The sequence below is a fragment of the Lithobates pipiens genome, unplaced genomic scaffold (genome assembly GCF_037356315.1).
Source record: "Lithobates pipiens isolate NorthernLeopardFrog02 unplaced genomic scaffold, aLitPip1_a1.2 Scaffold_3, whole genome shotgun sequence".
NCBI classification, from domain to species: domain Eukaryota; kingdom Metazoa; phylum Chordata; class Amphibia; order Anura; family Ranidae; genus Lithobates; species Lithobates pipiens.
Window position 1 is genome coordinate 144,812,717 of NW_027507790.1, and position 18,773 is coordinate 144,831,489.

The 18,773-nt window shown below is 42.3% G+C and overlaps 1 protein-coding gene across 1 annotated transcript in view; it reads right to left on the reverse strand.

Annotated features, from left to right (window-relative positions):
- LOC143940699 (uncharacterized) overlaps positions 1 to 18,773 on the reverse strand; it is a 191,727-nt gene that overhangs the window by 44,305 nt on the left and 128,649 nt on the right. The window lies entirely within an intron of this gene.

Below are 18,773 nucleotides of genomic sequence, written 5' to 3' on the forward strand. Positions count from 1 at the left end.
TTTAACAGAAATTCAAGAATGATGTTGATTATTTATATTATCAAATTTGGAATGGGGTGATATGCTCCCTAAAATATAAAACTCCTCCAACCTTGCTAGTTGAAGCAAGTAGTCCAAAGAGGAAATTATAGCATATGAAAAGGAGGCTATGTTCCTTAATGAACTGTGAGAAGTTTTACAATGTGAATAAAAATTTATTTTTCTATATTGCCCTTTGAGGGACACAGCTTGATGGTAATTAAACAATTTAGGGGCATCCAAAAGCAGTCAAAAAAGAGGTTCGGGAAAATAAACACAGAAGAACATAGAGGGGCAGGAAAAGAATACAGGGGAACCAGTTCAGCAAGAAAAAACCCTAAACAAGGGGACAAATTGGGAGTATTAAAACCATGACTTGTAAAACTAGTAGGAACGACCACATGGAACTGCATTTTTTTTAAAGTGGATACCATCAGCATTTACTTGCAGCTTTGCAGGTAAGATCAACATCAGGATTTAAGTTGTCAAACTTGACTCAGCGATTTCTTCAACTTCCCTTGGAACAAGAAAACTTTGGCCTGAAGCAGTGGTCATCAACCCTGTCCTCGGGGGGCCCACTAACAGGCCAGATTTTATGTATTACCTTGGGGAGATGCAGACTAGAATACTGCAATCACTGAACAGGAAATTATATCACCTGTGATGTATTTCAGTTATCTTGCAATCATGGCCTTTTAGTGGGCCCTGAGGACAGGGTTGATGACCACTGGTCCGAAGGATATCCTGCAGAAAGCCCGAAGTATTCCAAGTGTTGTGATGGAATCAGAGATGATTGCTCAATGTTCGGGCTGGCTTCACATCAGTCCGGTGCGAATTCCAACTCCGTTCTCTGTGCGAAGAGAAAACGCAGCTGTTCAGCGCTTTCTCTCGATTGTAGCTGCGGATAAGTTGAGCAGGGAGGGGGGGGGGGGAGGTGTGGAGAGGAGGTGGGGAGAATGCCTGTTAAGAGAACGCATCTGTGAATCAGATGCATTCCCATAGAATAATATGTGCCTGCAATTCGCACCGCACTGCCTAGAAAACGCACACTTTTTTGGGCAATGCGGAGTGCAAATGCAAGCACCTATGTGAACCAGATTGATTGAAATGGATTTTAAAATGTTCTGCGAATTGGATGCGGTGCAAGTCGCATCCAATTCACATAGGTGTGAGCCCAGCCTAAAGATCAGCTGTGTGCATTGTATCCTGCGATGGATGCGGCTCGCAGCAGGGGTCCGGTGTGTCCCTGTTCTCCTTTTTTGGGAACTAATCAGGGCCACCTCCGAAGGATGTGGCTCGCAATGGGGGTCCGGTGTGTCCCTGCTCTCCATTTCAGGGATGAATCAGGGCCGATTTTTTGCCTGAATTCAACCCTGAAATGGAGCCAAGGATACAGTGTTTCTGTGCAAGCCGCTCTGCATAGAGAGACGGTCACAAACTCTTGACATGCAAATTGGATGCAGGGAAACCCGTATCCAATTCGCATAGATGTGAACCCAGCCTCAAGGCTGGGGGGTAGGCTTTCTCAACAACAGACTGTCCAGTTATCTGATGCCTGGAATATTTCTGAGACAAAGAAGACCCAAAATTATTGTAAGGGCTTTTGTAAACACTTCTGGAGCGGAGGCAAGGCCAAAGGGAAGGGCCACAAACAGATAATGAGTGGCTTTTGGCAAAGCAAAGAAATCGCTGATGACTGAATACATTCAGTACAAAAATGTTTAAGTCTAAGATGAGACAAATGCTTCTTATGGGTTTTGCAAACTATAACCCCAGAGATAGCAATCCCTGAATGGCTGAAAAGAGGCCCATCTCATGTTGCTGAAGCAAAGAGCCAAGGCAGAGGATGAAGGTGAAAATCGAGTAACATGTTAATACTAATAATAATTTCCCAAATCTCTGCAAAAGTGATCAAATATTCCATCAATTCTGATGGAACCGGTGGGGGGTGGACCTTTAAGAGATGACAGCCTTCACTTGGATTGCCAAGGATTTTATAACCCCCTGAACCTGAGGGGTTGGGAGAAGTCTTGTTAGTCCGGAAACTGTAAAAAGTAAAAGAAAGGGTTAACTGGATAACATTCAGCTCCACATTGCACTGAAAGTTTAATGCGACAATGCAATAAATGAGTTTAGAAACAATGCCAGCAGCGACCAGGTCCCCATTTAGGGATACTGGCCAATCAGCCAAAGTCTGGAAAAGAAGTGTGCAGATGAATAAGCATAGAGTTCACCAAGGAACAGATGGATTGTAACTTTTTGAGGGTTCATGAAATGAACATTCTCTATGGGGATGATTGTCAAAAATAAAGTGTAAGCGCCCAACTTATATATATGTGACTCTTAAAGTAATACAAACGTGTGTGTACACCTGTGTGAAAAAATATGTGTGAAGTGACCCCAAAAGAGATGGGGGCAATACTGATATATGTATTGAAACAATTAATAAGAAAAAAAGTGATGACCTGTAAATATGTGCATGAAATCAATTGGGGACTGTATGAATACTTATCCCAGTGAAGAGGGAAACAAAGCAAAAACCAATCAATATAAACACATAAAAATATGATTAATAACAGTGGTAAAGTCCATAATAAGACATGCAAAATATAAAGTCCATATAAAGAGGTGCAGAATGTCAGTCTCAACGTGTTACGATATCAACCGAGATCCTGTAGTGTTGTGACCAAGAAAGGTATTTCACCCTGTGACGATCCCACCACCTTATAGGGTGCAGGCTTACCGAATCAATATGACCCTAGCAGACGTACGCCTCAGGGGTCAACCAGAGCTTGTAATCTCGGCCAAAGTAGTCCCAAAATTGGATGTTCCAATCGTGCCACATACGGTTCACACAGACGACTAGGTGTGATCACTGTTTTTCATATACATGAACAACTCCGACAACAACTCAGGCATGGAAGAGGAAGAAACAAAGCCAACATGGCATAATAACGTTTTAAAAAAGCCTTTTAATAAAAAAATGGTTCAAACTCACATTTCCAGAATGATCAATAAAGCATATCAGAGGAAAATAGGCAGTAGCGGAGTCCTCCCGACGCGTTTCGACCTACAGGTCATCATCTGGGGTGGGCTCCAACTACTGACATACTGCCTTATATAGGTACTTACACAATAAAGTGATGCCATTCCCCCATGTGTTGCAATCATGCCCACTTCCGGTGTATCCAAGATGGCGGGCGGGCGTGCGTTCCACGCCTCCGTTTTTTGTGCGTTCCACCTATATGTCCAATGTATTTGGACATAAGAGGCATGATTGGGGATAATAGCGGCCCCACTTCCGGTTATAGTAAGATGGCGGCCTGGCGTGCATTCCACGCCTCAATAACAATGCGTTCCACCCATTCCTACCAATGTAAAGAGGAAAGGGCAAAGGACTGCTGATGTAATAATACAATTACTGTAGAGGGGCCATCCGCCCTATATAAACTTTCGTTCGATAGACTTACCAGATGCATGTAAAAGCACGCCCGTCTCTCCATCAGGTCGCAACCCGAGACCGGAAGTGCGCATCTGCGATGGTACCGGAACCGGAAGTGAACGAACGTCACTTCCGGTACGGAACAGGAATGAGAACGAGGCCTGGGCATAGGATAAACATATTGCCTCCTCTCCAGTACTACCAGAAAGGGTGCTGTAATGACACCTAGTGGCCACAAATAAGATAGTCTTAATAATAAGAGACAATGCATAAAATATATCATGTTATGGGTAATGTATATCACATAATTTAAAATTATTATTATATAATATAGATAAACTATCTTATTAAATAAAATAAAATAAAATTAGTATCAAAATGGTCATTAAGAACAAGCGTCTACCAGTGAAATAGACCTGCAGATATACTTATATGATACCAAACTACATATTGCAAATATCAAAAAAAATCAAAAAAACTTGTCCAAACTTTTATGAATCATCAATGAAAGCATTAATGTCCCACTCCACATTCATACCGAATGGGGAGTGGGACTGAAGCTCATAGATCCAATAAGTCTCCAACCTGGAGACCCCTCGTGTGAGGGGCCCCCCTCTCCAGGGTGGAGTATATCTGTCTATCGCAACGAATTGTGTGCCCCGTAAATCATTATTGTGACATTCCCTATAATGTCTTGGCACCGTGTGTTTAGACAACTTACTTTTGATCAAGGAAATATGTTCACCAACCCTCGTGGAAAACGGTCTAGTGGTACGACCGACGTACTGCTTCCCACAAGGGCAGGTTATTAGATAGACCACGTATTTAGTTTTACAGGTGCAGAAAGATTTGATAGAATATCTTCTCCCTGTCACTGTGGATGTAAATTCCAAAATTTTTCATTGTGTCAATGTATTGTGCTGACACACACTACATTTTTTGCACGGGAAATAACCTACCAGGTTGTGAAAAAAAGTAGGCCGAATTGGGGGATTAATGATGTTGGGGGCTATTTTACTTTGCAAGGTTGGAGCGCCTCTGAACAAAACGTTCGCTTTTTTGGGGAGATTTGGACCCAACACAGGGTCTTTTTTTAGAACCCCCCAATATTTACTAAAGATCTTTTTTACTTGCCTATATTGCATGTTAAAGGTAGTTATTAAAGACCACTTGAATTTGTTGTTATCATTCCGGGGGGTTTTAGCCTGTAAAAGAGTACCCCTGTTTGTATGTAAGACCTCTTGTAGTTGTTTCTCTAGGGTAGGCGCATGGTATCCCTTGTCCAATTACTGTTGCTTTAAATAATTCGCCTGATCTAAAAAGATACGGTCATCAGTACAGTTACGGCGTAATCTAATGAATTGACTACGAGGGACAGAGGTAAGCCAGCTTTTGTGGTGGCAGCTATCGATGGCAATATAGCTGTTGCGATCGGTAGACTTGAAGTGGGTTTTAAAGCTAAAACCCCCTGATGTAATTCCAATTTCCAAATCCAGGAATTGTATTTTATCAGTACTGGTCTGATAGGTTAATGAAATCCCCCTATCGTTGGTATTCAGACCTCTAAAAAATTCACAAAGCGTGTCGGGGGTGCCTCCCCATAGGAGGAGGATGTCGTCTATGTATCGGACCCACAAAATCAATGATGGGCTCCGCTGGGCATAGACGACATCCTCCTCCCATTTGGCCATGAAAAGATTGGCCAGACTGGGCGCAAATTTGGCCCCCATGGCCACACCCCTTTGTTGTGAGTAGTACTGGCCATCAAACCAAAAGTAACTACGGCTAGTAGCAAATTCTAATAGTTCGATGATATAGTCGCGTTGGCAGGAGACTAACGATTGTTCTCTATTCAAAAAACAACGCACCGCTTCGATTCCCTTCTCCTGTGGTATACAGGTGTATAGGGATGCAACATCTGCGGTGGCTATGATACATTGTCCATGAAACTGTATACCTTCCAATTTTTTGATGGTGTCGCCTGTATCCTGTATATATGAAGGCATTTTTCTAACAAGTGGTTGGAGATAGAAATCGATGTACCTGCCTATGCGTGCTGTGACGGAATTAATACCACTCACAATTGGTCTACCGGGGGGGGGGCCGTCAGACTCTTGTGGATTTTGGGCAGATAGTAAATAGTAGGTATTCTGGGGGATACCGGAACCAAAAATGCTCTTTCTTTTTTGTTCAAAATTTTTTGTTCAAAACCCTTATCAATAAGGGTTTTTAATTGTTTTTTGTAAATACTAGTGGGATTATTAGGTAATTTACAATACGTGTCTGGCTCACTCAGAATATTCGCCATTTCTTCCTCATATTGTGTTTTATCAAGAATAACTATACCACCTCCCTTGTCCGCAGGGCGTATAATAACTTGTTTCTGGTCACAAAGAGACCTCAATGCTGCTTTCGGCAAGGAAGTAGGATAGTAATTTTTAACTGGTAATTTGGCTAGATCGCTGAGTACTAAATCTCTGAAGATTTTTACTGCAGGAGCAGTGGGTACTGGAGGAGAAAAGAGAGAGGGGTTAGATAACCCCGAATGGACAGTACCTGACGTACTGGCATGATAGTCTGTGCGGTACGGATTGGATGTGAGATATCTCTGGATATTCATCTTCCGTGTGAATTTATGTATATCTATAAATGTGGAAAATTTATTAAGTTTGTTAGGGGGTGCAAACTTCAGGCCCTTATCTAATATGGACATCTCTTCGGGCGTAAAAGATTTAGTGCTCAGGTTGAAAACACCCTGGCCTATCAGAGCCTTCTTCGTTTTCCGCCTTTGTAATCTCCTTCCCCCTCTACAACCTCTCTTAGTTCTTGGCCCCTTTTTTTTGGTATACGGGTCTTCGTAAAAACCCTGTTGTTCGTAATTGGTATTAGGAGGATTGTATGGATAGGGGGAAGGAGAGTGCCTGGTGTATGTATTGTCGGGGTTTCTCATGTCGCGCAAAGGTGCAAACCTGTTCTGTGAAGAAGGTATATCCTCATAATGTTGAACTCCCCGATTATAATAATTAGGGGAGTTTATCTCTCGGGGGGGGGGGGGGGGGTAGTTTTGGTGGTTGGAAGGATGTGTTATTCGTGGGGAGGAATAATACGGAGAATTATTATAGTCACCAGAAACAGAGGTGTTCCTATGACGGGAATGACCCCTTTGGTGCCCACGTCCTCCTCTTTTGCCTCTTGGGCCACCCCTACCCCTTCTTTGGTTATTCGACATATATGGACTATAATGTTGAATGTTTTGTGTTCCCTTGTCAGACCACTTCTGTACAACCTCACTGTATGATCTAGGAAACAGTGTGTCCTGGGAGGAGGAAGTTCCCGGATTCGGGCTACTCCCTATATTCACAGAAGGGATGGTTTGATTAGGGGGCGGTACTATGAATAATTTTTGCCACCCAAATACGTTATTTGTTTTATAATCATTCGTATCGCGGGAATATTTTTTCTGTTTTTTGTTTTTTTGTTCACGGTCCTCTTTCTCCAAATGGTTGAGTATACATACATATTCAATTCAATACATATATCAGTATTGCCCCCATCTCTTTTGGGGTCACTTCACACATATTTTTTCACACAGGTGTACACACACGTTTGTATTACTTTAAGAGTCACATATATATAAGTTGGGCGCTTACACTTTATTTTTGACATTTTTCTCCCAGCTAAAAAGTTCCCAATTTTAGCGTGTCAGCAGCCTTTAGCTTATCCTCATTTTTCTCTAGCCGACTATTGCGCAGTATTGTTGTTATATAGTTTTTCTATGGGGATGATTAAAACTAAAAAAGGTGAAACACAAGTGTATTGACTACAGGAAGGTTGGACCAGTTACTAAAAAAAAAAAAAAAAAAAAAAAAAAAAAAAAAAAAAACACTACAGCAGAATCTGCTGTGAAAGGTGGTGGTAGGCATCCGACCCCCTGCGATCAAGTAAAGCAACGTATCATTATAAATCCTTTTACAACAGAAAGGAGTACACATAGCTAAAAAAGGGGGATCAGCAATAGTCAATGGTTCAGGCAGTACTGATTGGGACCATTAAGATGCGCAGCAGCACAAGCTTTGTCTGCACCATGTTCAATATAGCGCAGGTTTAGTCGCCTGAGGATATAGGACTATATTTTACTGTACTTTAAAGCAGGTTACAAGCATAAAAAGCTGTAAACTGGCAGTGGCAGAGCCTTAACCTTTAAAGAATCTGGCACACATAAGGCATGTCCCATCTGACTGGCTTTACAAGCCTGTAGTAAACAGATTGGGGACACATCTCCATCCAGTCCAAGCTGCAGACACCATGACCTGGGAGATGCTCTGTATCACAGGTGGTTGTCTGCAAGCACACATTTATTCAGTTTTTTTATATGCCTAGTGTCCATTTTCCCTAGAGGGCAGTATAACACTGCGTTCCTTAATTACCATGAAGCTGTGGCCTTCAATGGATGGTAGAGAAAAAAAGTTTTGCCCGCTGTACCATTTAAATTGCTGAATGTCTAAGCCCTTGTACACACGGTCGGAGATTCCGACAACCAAATCCGTCGGATTTTGTCCGAAACTGTTGCATACACACGGTCGGACAAAGTTGTCGGAAAGTCCGACGTGATGACGTTATTTCGTTACGACGGGACTACGTTCACGCTAGTAGCCAATAGCTTTGGTGTAGGAATTTGATCTGAGCATGCGTGGCACTTTGTCCGATCGGAATTCTCTACACATGATAGAGTATGTCCGATCGGAGCATTTTGTCTGAAAATTTTACCAACAAGTTGGAAAACTTGGTCCGTCGGATACTCAGACGGAAACAGTCCGATGTAGACCACACAGTCGGAATATCCGACAAAACAGTCCGATCGGACACATTCCATCTGAATCTCCGACCGTGTGTACAAGGGCTAAGAGGTTTTCTTGGGCACAAAAAAATTATTATATTCTGTAGACAATTTTCTATAACTCTGCAATGGACCGACAGTATACTTAGAGGATCTTTTTCTCATATCCAAGACTGCAGCAAATAACGGTTTTGTACACATATCACAATGTGAAACAATCTATTTAGATATTTTTACACATACAAACAGTACACACATTATATAATGTAAAAACAAATCCATTATTAACTTGTACTTTTGCTGGAATGCTGTAAAGCCCAAACTTTTTTTTCAATTACGTTACTGAAAATGTCTGGCAAGTACCAAGAACAGATGAGGGCCTTAGAAATACTTGCTTTAATGCGTGTACGTTAGAAATTATCACTTTTTGTTGTTCCATGACGTACATTGTTATAATTGTGTCACTGTAACAAACTTGACATATATTTGCTTTATTGCTGTTGAATAAAGTGAAAAAACAATTGCATGCAAATTTAACAGGCACATAACTGCAGTTCAAAGTTAAAATTATACTTTTTCCAGCATTTACAAGTCAATAACTAGTTCACTTTTAGGCAAATGTATGTTTAACCACTTAAAGAGGAAGTAAACCCTGATGAGTTTACTTCCTCTTTCATTCCCTGCAAAGGCAAAGCATAATGGACTACTATGCATCGCATAGTAGCCCATTATGTGTCACTTACCTGACACAGGAGCCAGCGAAGTCGCCGCTGTCCCCTGTAGTCCGCCGCATCCATCTTGCTGGTGGCGTCTCGCAGCTCCGCCGCTGTCATTCGGCGAAGCCGCGATGACGTCACTCCCGCGCATGCGCACGGGAGTCGACACGCGCGGCAGCTCCATTCTTGGAAATGCAGCGCTCAGTGCGCCTGCGCGCCGCTGTCTACAGCGCATGCGCCGTAGACAGCGGTGCCCGTTTTTGGGCAAATATCTCCTAAACCATATAGGTTTAGGAGATATTGCTTGGACCTACAGGTAAGCCTTAATATAGGCTTACCTGTAGGTCAAAGTGATGTGTAAGGGTTTACAACCACTTTAAGCCCCGGACCATTTTGCAGCTAAAGGACCAGCCCCCTTTTTGCCATTCGGTACTGCTTCGCTTTAACTGACAAATGCGCGGTCGTGCGACGGGGCTCCCAAACAAAATCTGCATCCTTTTTTTCCCACAAATAGAGCTTTCTTTTCGTGGTATTTGATCACCTCTGCGGTTTTTATTTTTTGCGCTATAAACAAAAATAGAGCGACAGTTTTGAAGAAAATTCATTTTTTACTTTTTGCTATAATAAATATCCCCCAAAAATATATATATAAAAAAATGTTTTTCCTCAGTTTAGGCCGATACGTATTCTTCTACATATTTTTGGTAAAAAAAATTGCAATAAGCGTTTATTGATTGGTTTGCGCAAAAGTTATAACGTCTACAAAATAGGGGATAGTTTTATGGCATTTTTATTAATAATTTTTTATTTTTTTACTAGTAATGGCGGCGATCAGCGATTTTTATTGTGACTGCGACACTATGGCAGACACGTCGCACAATTTTGACACATTTTTGGGACCATTGGCATTAATACAGCGATCAGTGCGATTAAAAATGCACTGATTACTGTAAAAATTGGCAGTGAAGGGGTTAAACACTAGGGGGCAGTGTAGGGGTTAAGTATGTTTTTTTTTTAACTGTAGGGGGCGTGGCTTGGCGTGTGACATCACTGATCGTCTTTCCCTATAACAGGGAACAGACGATCAGTGACAGCCTCACTAGGAAGCATGAGAGGTTTGTCTACACCTACCTGTCCCTGTTCTTCAGCTCTGTGACCCGGTCGCGGGACACCAGCGGTGATCGGGTCCCGCGCCCATGGTCACGGAGCTCAGGACCGGGTCACGAGTGTGCCGCCGGTGGTGCGAGCGAGACCCACGGCTGGGCACTTGAAGGGCAATGAACCTGTACGTGCTTGTGCCCAACCATGCCATTCTGCCGACTTTAGTTTAATATTTGCAATTTGTTCACGTTTTTATATCCTTGTGATCGTGTTAGCAGCTTTTTTCTTTGTTGGTGTTTTTTTTGGAGATAGCGCAGTGTTGACTGGTATTGACAGTTTTTGGATACAACCATGCCATTCTGCCGACGTATATCGGCGTGAGGTAGTCTTTAAACGGTTAATAAATGCATCGTTTCTTCGTAAATTGCAACTTAACAGCTGATTAATTGCATAGGTACACTTAGACCTTGCACAAAATATGTTATTTCACATTTAAGGTCCCCTGTACACATATGGTTTGGGGTTAAAAATATGGTTTTGCATAAAATCCCGACATTGCTGTAGGTGGTCTGAAAAGACGGCCACATGACCGACTCTGTAAACGGTGTAAACACGTGCATTCGTATGCTACTCCACACAATAAGACTGAATATATGTTTTTGTATAGACATATAGAGTATTTTTTAATCTAACCTCAAAATGGGTTAATTATTCGATTGACTTTAAAAACCTGGTGACCAGCGGTCAATTTGCAGTTTGATCACTGCTTGGTGTTGCAGGATGCTGTGCTGATGCATGGTATGCCCATATTTCCCATTTTTTTGTTATTGGGCGTGGGCTTATTTACACACATAGTGGGAATATTTCTCTGTCTGTGTCTGGGAGGGTGGTCTTGGCTTACATCACACATACAGTGGGGAAGTAGTTTCCCCCTGTGTTATGGGTTGAATCAGCTGTTGTCAAAACTTCAGCTAGTTCTGGAACACAGCACACACAGACAGGGAAGTTACTTCCTCGCTGTGTATAATGTTAGCCTTTCTGCCCACCACCACCCCACTGTGCGAAAAGTATACCACAGGGTGGGAACTTTCTCACTGTGTAGGAGTCATTAAGCCTATGCCATTACCAAACAGGCACGTCCCTTGCTGTGGTGAATGAAGGTCGTATGGGGCTGTGCTGTCACGTAAAATTTAAAAAAAAGTTTTAAAAATATATTTTGTTGCAGTACATTCATAAATACTTGAAGCCTCAAACTGCCTGTGTGCATGAGGCCTAACATCTTGCAAGTTCTGCTCTAAAGGCATGCTATCTAGTAATGGAAGCTTTATACTCATTTAGCATTGAATTCCTATTGCGCAGTGCCTTCATCAATTATTTTGTCTACTTTTCCTTTTACTATCAGTTGCTCTGCTGGAAAACAGAATATTTTCTATAAGAACATTTGCTAAGCCTTTAGTCTAGAATCTGAAGACACATGAAGGTGCAGTGCAAACAGTAGTGAGCAAAAACGAAGGAGAAGATGCATAGGCTCAAGTCTTTCAGAATGGTGAGTAGTCGGATGATTAAAGTAACTATTGACCTTCATTTTCTGTTGGTCATTGCTCAGCATTGCAGCACAGGTCTCTGATAGAGATGAGATCAGGTTTAGTCCAAACTCGGGCTTGGACTGAACCCAATGTCTGTCCAATCAACGGCAGCCAGGACATTCCTTATTAGGTCAATGATGTCACGTCATGAAGTATCTCCACCCTTTTTTACATGTGCAGATTTGGGGCAGGGGATGTTCAAACCAAACTCTTTCCTAGTCTCTGCGGTAAACACCTGACCTCTTGGAATTTAAAGTAAGGCTGGCCATACATTATACAATCTTCTCGTACAACGTTCCTTTAGAGTTACCAAAACCATATAATAGGGTGTTAAAAGGAGAAGTATGGGTTTCCCTTTTTTTGCTTACATCTATTCTGTGAGCTGCCGATATCTAAAAATCTTTCCAATCCTCTCAGAAGTGCCCCATTCTGTTAAAATTGAGCAAAATACCTGTGGGAGGATCTACAGACTTTCATACAGCATCATACCGACAGGGATCTGACTCTGGAGTCTGGATCCGCCCACTTTCCTGTCATTTTTCTTGATTGATGTTGGCTCTCGGCTCTCTACCAAAACTTCAGAGTGTAGCTGCTCCTCCCTCCCTTCTCCCTCCTCCTCTGCAGTCTGTTCAGATGATCAGAAGAATCGGCAGAGATAACAGCACTTCATTCAGTGTCTAAGGTAGGAGAAGTCACTGATAGTTCTGTGTATGTAAATGTCCTCTACATATTACTATCTACCAATGTGAAAAAATATATATTTGTAAAGCAGAACACACATATGGATGTGACAGCACACAGGCATTCCATACATTAATGGTATAGTAAAATAAAATCAGAGCTAACATGAACGAACGTGAATGAATCCTTTTATTGACTATCTGGATTTTTAGATGAGACGACAAATCCATCCATTCACAGCACAGAGCTCCTCAGACATGGACAGAGCTTTGCTCCCTAATAACTGGTGTATTACCTAGTACCCCTATAGCAATAAATGTTCCTTTCTTTGAAAATAGAATATTACAGGATCACATGCCGTACAGTGCCATCCCATGCTGCACAGTGCCATCACATGCCGCACAGAGTCATCATATGCCATACAGAGTCATCACATGTTGTACAGTGTCATGGCTCTCCTCTGTATATGGCTTTGCTCTTCTCTATAAATGGCTATACTCTGCACGTGACTCTCCTCTGCACCTGGTTCTCCCCTGTACATGGCTCTCTCCTGCACATGGCTCTCCTCTGCACCTGGCTCTCCTCCGTATAGGCCTGTGTACATGGCAGTGCCCCCCTCTGTAGGAAGGTATAGGCCTGCGTACATGGCTGTGCATCCCCATCTGTAGGAAGGTATAGGCCTGTGTACATGGGTCTGTGTAGGTAGGTATAGGACTGCCGACATGGCTGTGCCCCCCTGTGTAGGTAGGCATAGGCATGCGTACATGGCTGTGCCCCCCTGTGAAGAAGAGTGTGGGACATTTCGTTACACCTACCTAGAGTGCTTTCCTCATACCGCTTCCTCCCAGTCTGAATATAGATATCAGATATTCCAACCTTCGACAACCACAAAACAAGGCAATACTAGCTTGGTTGCTCACCATGAACTGGTTTATTGAAAACACAGTTACTACTCGGGACAATCCCTGCCCCTCTCTTTGCATTCCAGGCAGGGAGACTGTCCAATCAGCAGGAAGAGCCCACAGCTAATCTACATACACGTCCTATAATATCCAAGATAGACAGACACAATAGCACATTGGAATACAGCCACACCTCAAACGACCCAGCAATGAGTACACAAAACAATGAGACAATATACAACATTCCAGTGTGGCTGTAAAGTGAGTCCGATTACTACAGATCAGACTGAACTTCTTGGTCAGCCTGTGTCCCTAGTAGAGACACAGGGTGACCTGCTCCCCATTCACACATGAGGCCTTGATACACTAGCGAGTCACATGACACGGGGAGGGAAAATGGCTAATTGGGCCCAATTTGGAAATTTTCATTTAGGGGTGTACTCACTTTTGTTGCCAGCGGTTTAGACATTAATGCCTGTGTGTTGAGTTATTTTGAGGGGACAGCAAATTTACACTGCCATGCAAGCTGTACACCCACTACTTTACTTTGTAGCAAAGTGTAATTTCTTCAGTGTTGTCATATGAAAAGATATAATAAAATATTACAAAAATGTGAGGGGTGTACTCACTTTTGTGAGATACTGTAGATTATATATATATATATAGAGAGAGAGTCAGATACAGTATAGTTGTTATTTGCAGCTCTTTCACGTGATGTAGAGTTTGTATTTTTTGTTGTCTTGCTTTTATCATGTTTATCATGATACTGCAAACTAATTATATAGTCTGGGAAAGGCCTTTCTAGACTGGTAAGCTGGAGGATACATAATAAGGAATATTTTCAAATAATGTTCTATTACAAGTACTATGATATGATGGAACTATGATAGGCTAACGAGTTTCTGCCAAAAAGAACACGCACTGACTACAATACCAAGCACAATTGTTCTTGCTGCATTCACTGTGGATTAAAACAAATAATCATACAGCTAGATGCCACCTATAAATGGGAGATTTATAACCATAACTACTTTGCTTTCAATGGTTCCCACTTCCTCCAGGTACATGGTGTTGCAATGGGAACCTCCTGCGCCCCATCGTATGCCAATCTGTACCTGGGGAAATGGGAATGCATGACCAACCTATCAGAAGATATGACATCATTTATGAGCAACATTTTTGTATGGTATCGCTATATAGACGATATTTTCATTGTGTGGGATGGACCCACTGACCTATTACAACCTTTCCTGCATAAACTTAACCAAAAACGGCTAAGTTTTACAATGACATGGAATAAGCTATCCATTACTTTTCTCGATGTAACTATTCGCATGGATCCCAATGGTTTACTAAGCAGCAGCCTGTATAGGAAGCCCACAGCAAGAAACTCTATATTACATGCCAGTACCTTCCACAGTATGGCAATAATCTCATCTATACCTTATAGTCAATATTTGAGGATCAGGAGAAACTGTTCGGACAATGATGTGTTCAAGAGGGAAGTCAACTCCCTGAAAGCCAGGCTTCTGGCACTGGGTTATTCAAACACATGCCTGAAGAAGGCATACAAGAGAGCCTGCATCAGGACTCGGGGTGATTTACTATACAATCCCCCCCTCTAGGAACCAAAAAGAAAAATCCAATATCCATCATTACTAAATTCTCCAACCAACACAAGAAAATCAAACATATAGTTGAAAAATACTGGCATGTCCTTACATTGGATCCTACTATAGGTCCTTTCATGCTCGATTTTCCCTCATTTGCTTTCAGAAGAGCTAGATCTTTGCGTAGTCAGTTAACTTCCAGTGAATTCAAAACACACAGGCATAAGGACCCCTGTAAAAGGGTAGGAACTTTTATGTGTGGAGGTTGCAATTATTGCCGCTTCCTCAACACATACACAAACATCTTACTTCTAAATGGTGAACGGTACAGACCACGTCATTATGCCAACTGCCAAACTCCGGGGGTGGTATATCTCCTACTATGTGAATGTGCATGCTTCTATGTGGGCAAGACAATACAGGAATTCTGGCGAAGGGCATATCATCATATTGCCTGAATGAAGACATGCAAACCAAGCATGTTACCAACATACACAATGGACTCAGAGTCTCCTTCCTAATCCTCGACCGTATACACCCAGGTATACGGGGAGGAGACTGGAACAAGACTGTTGCAGCACGAACAAAGTAGGATCTTCCGCCTAAATGTCACTCAGCCCCCTGGACTCAATGGCTCAGGTTCCTTTAGGCCCTTCCTGGAGGGGTTCACCTCAGGGAGATCTGAATGGGAGCCTTATGATCCCCTTTAATAACATACTTAACATATTCACAAAATTAGGTCTAAAGGGTTAACCATTCTCCATGATTAACAAAGTAAAACTGTGCTCACTATTTCTGACTATCCTGAATTGCCTGCTTGTGATTGGGATTATCTTAATTCAGAGAAACACTTTTCCCTTTTCCTCTTTCCCATGCTCTTCTATTGCTACCAAGGGTTAATGTATAAATATAATGCATTCCATGAATCAATGTGTAACCTTCTGCATTTCTTGCATTAATAGCCTATACATTATTATTATTATACAGGTTATATATAGCGTCAACAGTTTGCACAGCGCTTTACAACATGAGGGCAGACATTACAGTTACATTACAATTTGGTACAAGAGGAATCAGAGGGCCCTGCTCATTATAGCTCACTATTATTATTATTATCATCACTCTTATGATGTATTCTCTGGGGTTTCCTAGATGTTTCTTTTTTCATCATTTTATAATCAATGTCCTTACTGAAGTATGTGGGTTTCTGTAGATACTGATATTTGCTCTCTCTCCCATCTCTAAACCTGACTTCCTCTAGGTTCCGATCAGATGGGGCTGTGTGCTGCATGCCCATTGGTCTCCCGCTTGGTGCACGGAGGCCACTCACACCCCTGTGACACGTTCGCTTCCCCTCAATGTGGTATGAGGGCCGGACAGCATTTAAGGTCCTGTTTTATATGGGGTGATCTGATGGTTCACCTTGCATTTAACTTACCTATCCCTTATTTACCTTACCATAGGTTATTTGTCTCTGGGGTATATCCAGGAATAATCCTGCCCATCTGTGGCTTCCATTTTTGGCGTGAGTCTCGGGTTTCCTTCTCAATCCATATGAAAGTTTGTGAAAGGTAACTCCCATGCTTTTTTATACAATGTGTTTATATCACCTGAATACATATACACACACACATACATATATATATATATATATATATATATATATATATATATATATATATATATACACACATACTCACATACCCACGTGATAATCCACACCTGACATAATGGCCAGGTGGATTTTTTTTCCCAACCATTTGATTTAATTGCATAAAACTAGCCGTCTCTTTCCATTTCCTCTTTTCCCTTAGGCCGCGTACACACGCGGGGACTGTTCGCTCAACTTTGTCCGCTGAACAGTGTTTCGGCGGACAGTCCGCTCGTGTGTGGGCTTTCAGCGGACAGTTTCAGCGGACAGTCTGCTGAACAAAGTTTTTCGGAAATTCCGAAAAACTGTCCGCTGAAACTCTGTTTCAGCGAACAGTCCCCTCGTGTGTAGGCTTGTTCGTCAAACTAAGTTCCGCGCATGCTCAGAAAGGATTTACACGCCAAAGTTTGCATTGCAGTGTATAGGACGTCGTATTTTTCGTCCCGTCGTACGTGCCGTTCACGTCATCGCGCACGGTTTCAGCGGACTGTTCGTTCGTCGTGTGTGGGCAAGTCCGTCCATGCTAATTTTGAGCGGACTGTCCGCTGAAACTGTTTGGCGGACAAAGTTGGGCGAACAGTCCCCGCGTGTGTACGCGGCCTTAGTGATTTTGTTGCTTTACACACATTAAAGGACCAATAGAGAGGACAGCCTCTGTGGGTGACCTAATTTGGGCATTGATGCGCCCTGGGATGCAGCCGCAGCTGTCTGAACCGGAATCTAGGTGGACCTGTGGACGTAGTCTGTCCCTAGTGTTTTAAATTGGATGCAAGATGCTGTAAATGTCTATGCTATGTATATGGTTAGTATCTATATGTAAGAGCAAAAGAAAAAACTATTTTCTTGTTTAACTGTTTGTCATTTTAAACATACCCTTACACATCATTTTTTTTTTGCTAAATTTAGACGTAGTAACATCCCGTTGTAACCTCCTACCCCTGAAGAAGAGAACTGTAAACTTGAAACGCGTTGGTATCTCTGTTGCTTATACCATATTTCCAACAGATCAATGGTGGTTACCAACTATTTTTATTTAACCACTTGCTTACTGGGCACTTAACCCACCCCCCTCCCCCCGCCCAGACCAATTTTCAGCTTTTAGCGTTGACACACTTTGAATGACAATTGCGCGGTCGTACAATACTGTACTCAAATTACATTTTTATATATTTTTTTCACACAAATAGAGCTTTCTTTTGGTGGTATTTAATCACAGCTGGGATTTTTATTTTTTGATAGGTGACACTGATGTGCTGCGCTGTTGATAAGGCACTGATTGTGGGCATTGATAGGTGGCACTGTGGGCACTGATGAGTGGCGCTGGTGGGCACTGGTAGGCAGCGCTGTTGTGTACTGTTGGTGGCACAGAGGAGCTGGTGCCAGCTCTCTGTGATCGGGACCAGGTGCTGGTGAACAGCTTTTTCTTTTTTCTCCTCGCGCTGTTAGCACGAAGAGAAAAAATAGCCAATTACTGTCTCCGTTTACATCACATGATGAGCTGTCATTGGCTGACAGTTGATCATGTGGTAAGGGTCAGGATCGATCCCTTACTCCGATCTGTGATCCAGAGAGTCTCATAGGCTCGCTGATCATAGAGTGTGCCATGCGTGCCCTGCAGAGGGCGCGCAGGTCGCTCGGGCACGGGAGGACATCAATAGACGTCCTCCTGGCACAGTAGGTCCGCGCTGTTGCTGTCATTCAGCTATAGCGCGGATCTGAACAGGTTAATTGCATACACCTGTACCTGCATTCCAAAAAATATTTTATGTACTGTATCTTTTTTAACTTTGATCTATTAAAATGTATATATTTTTTGTACTTCTGTGATCATTTAGTTGTTCGCTGCCCTTCTAAAGTTCCACCTAGAGGAATTTTCTTGTTTTCATATAAATGGGGGATAAACACTAGCAGACTTGTCCTGCTGTATGAGTCTATTGGAGATACAACAAACAGGTGGGCAACAAAAGTTATCAGCATAAATCTGAAATATCAATTTTTGCAATGGAATTGAAATTAATGTAATGAAGAAGCAAACTGTCTTGCTTCTAAAAAGCAGTCAGAATGTAAAAAGGCATCATTTATGAAGAGTCTATCTTCTGCCAAGGAAAGTGTTAAATGAATTTGGCATTCTTTTGAAAAACCGTTTCACTGGCCTGGGTTTTTCAGAATCATGTGTCTCTATTCATAAAACATAACCAAGCAGCTGTTTCCTAGTCCTGGCTGGGAAAT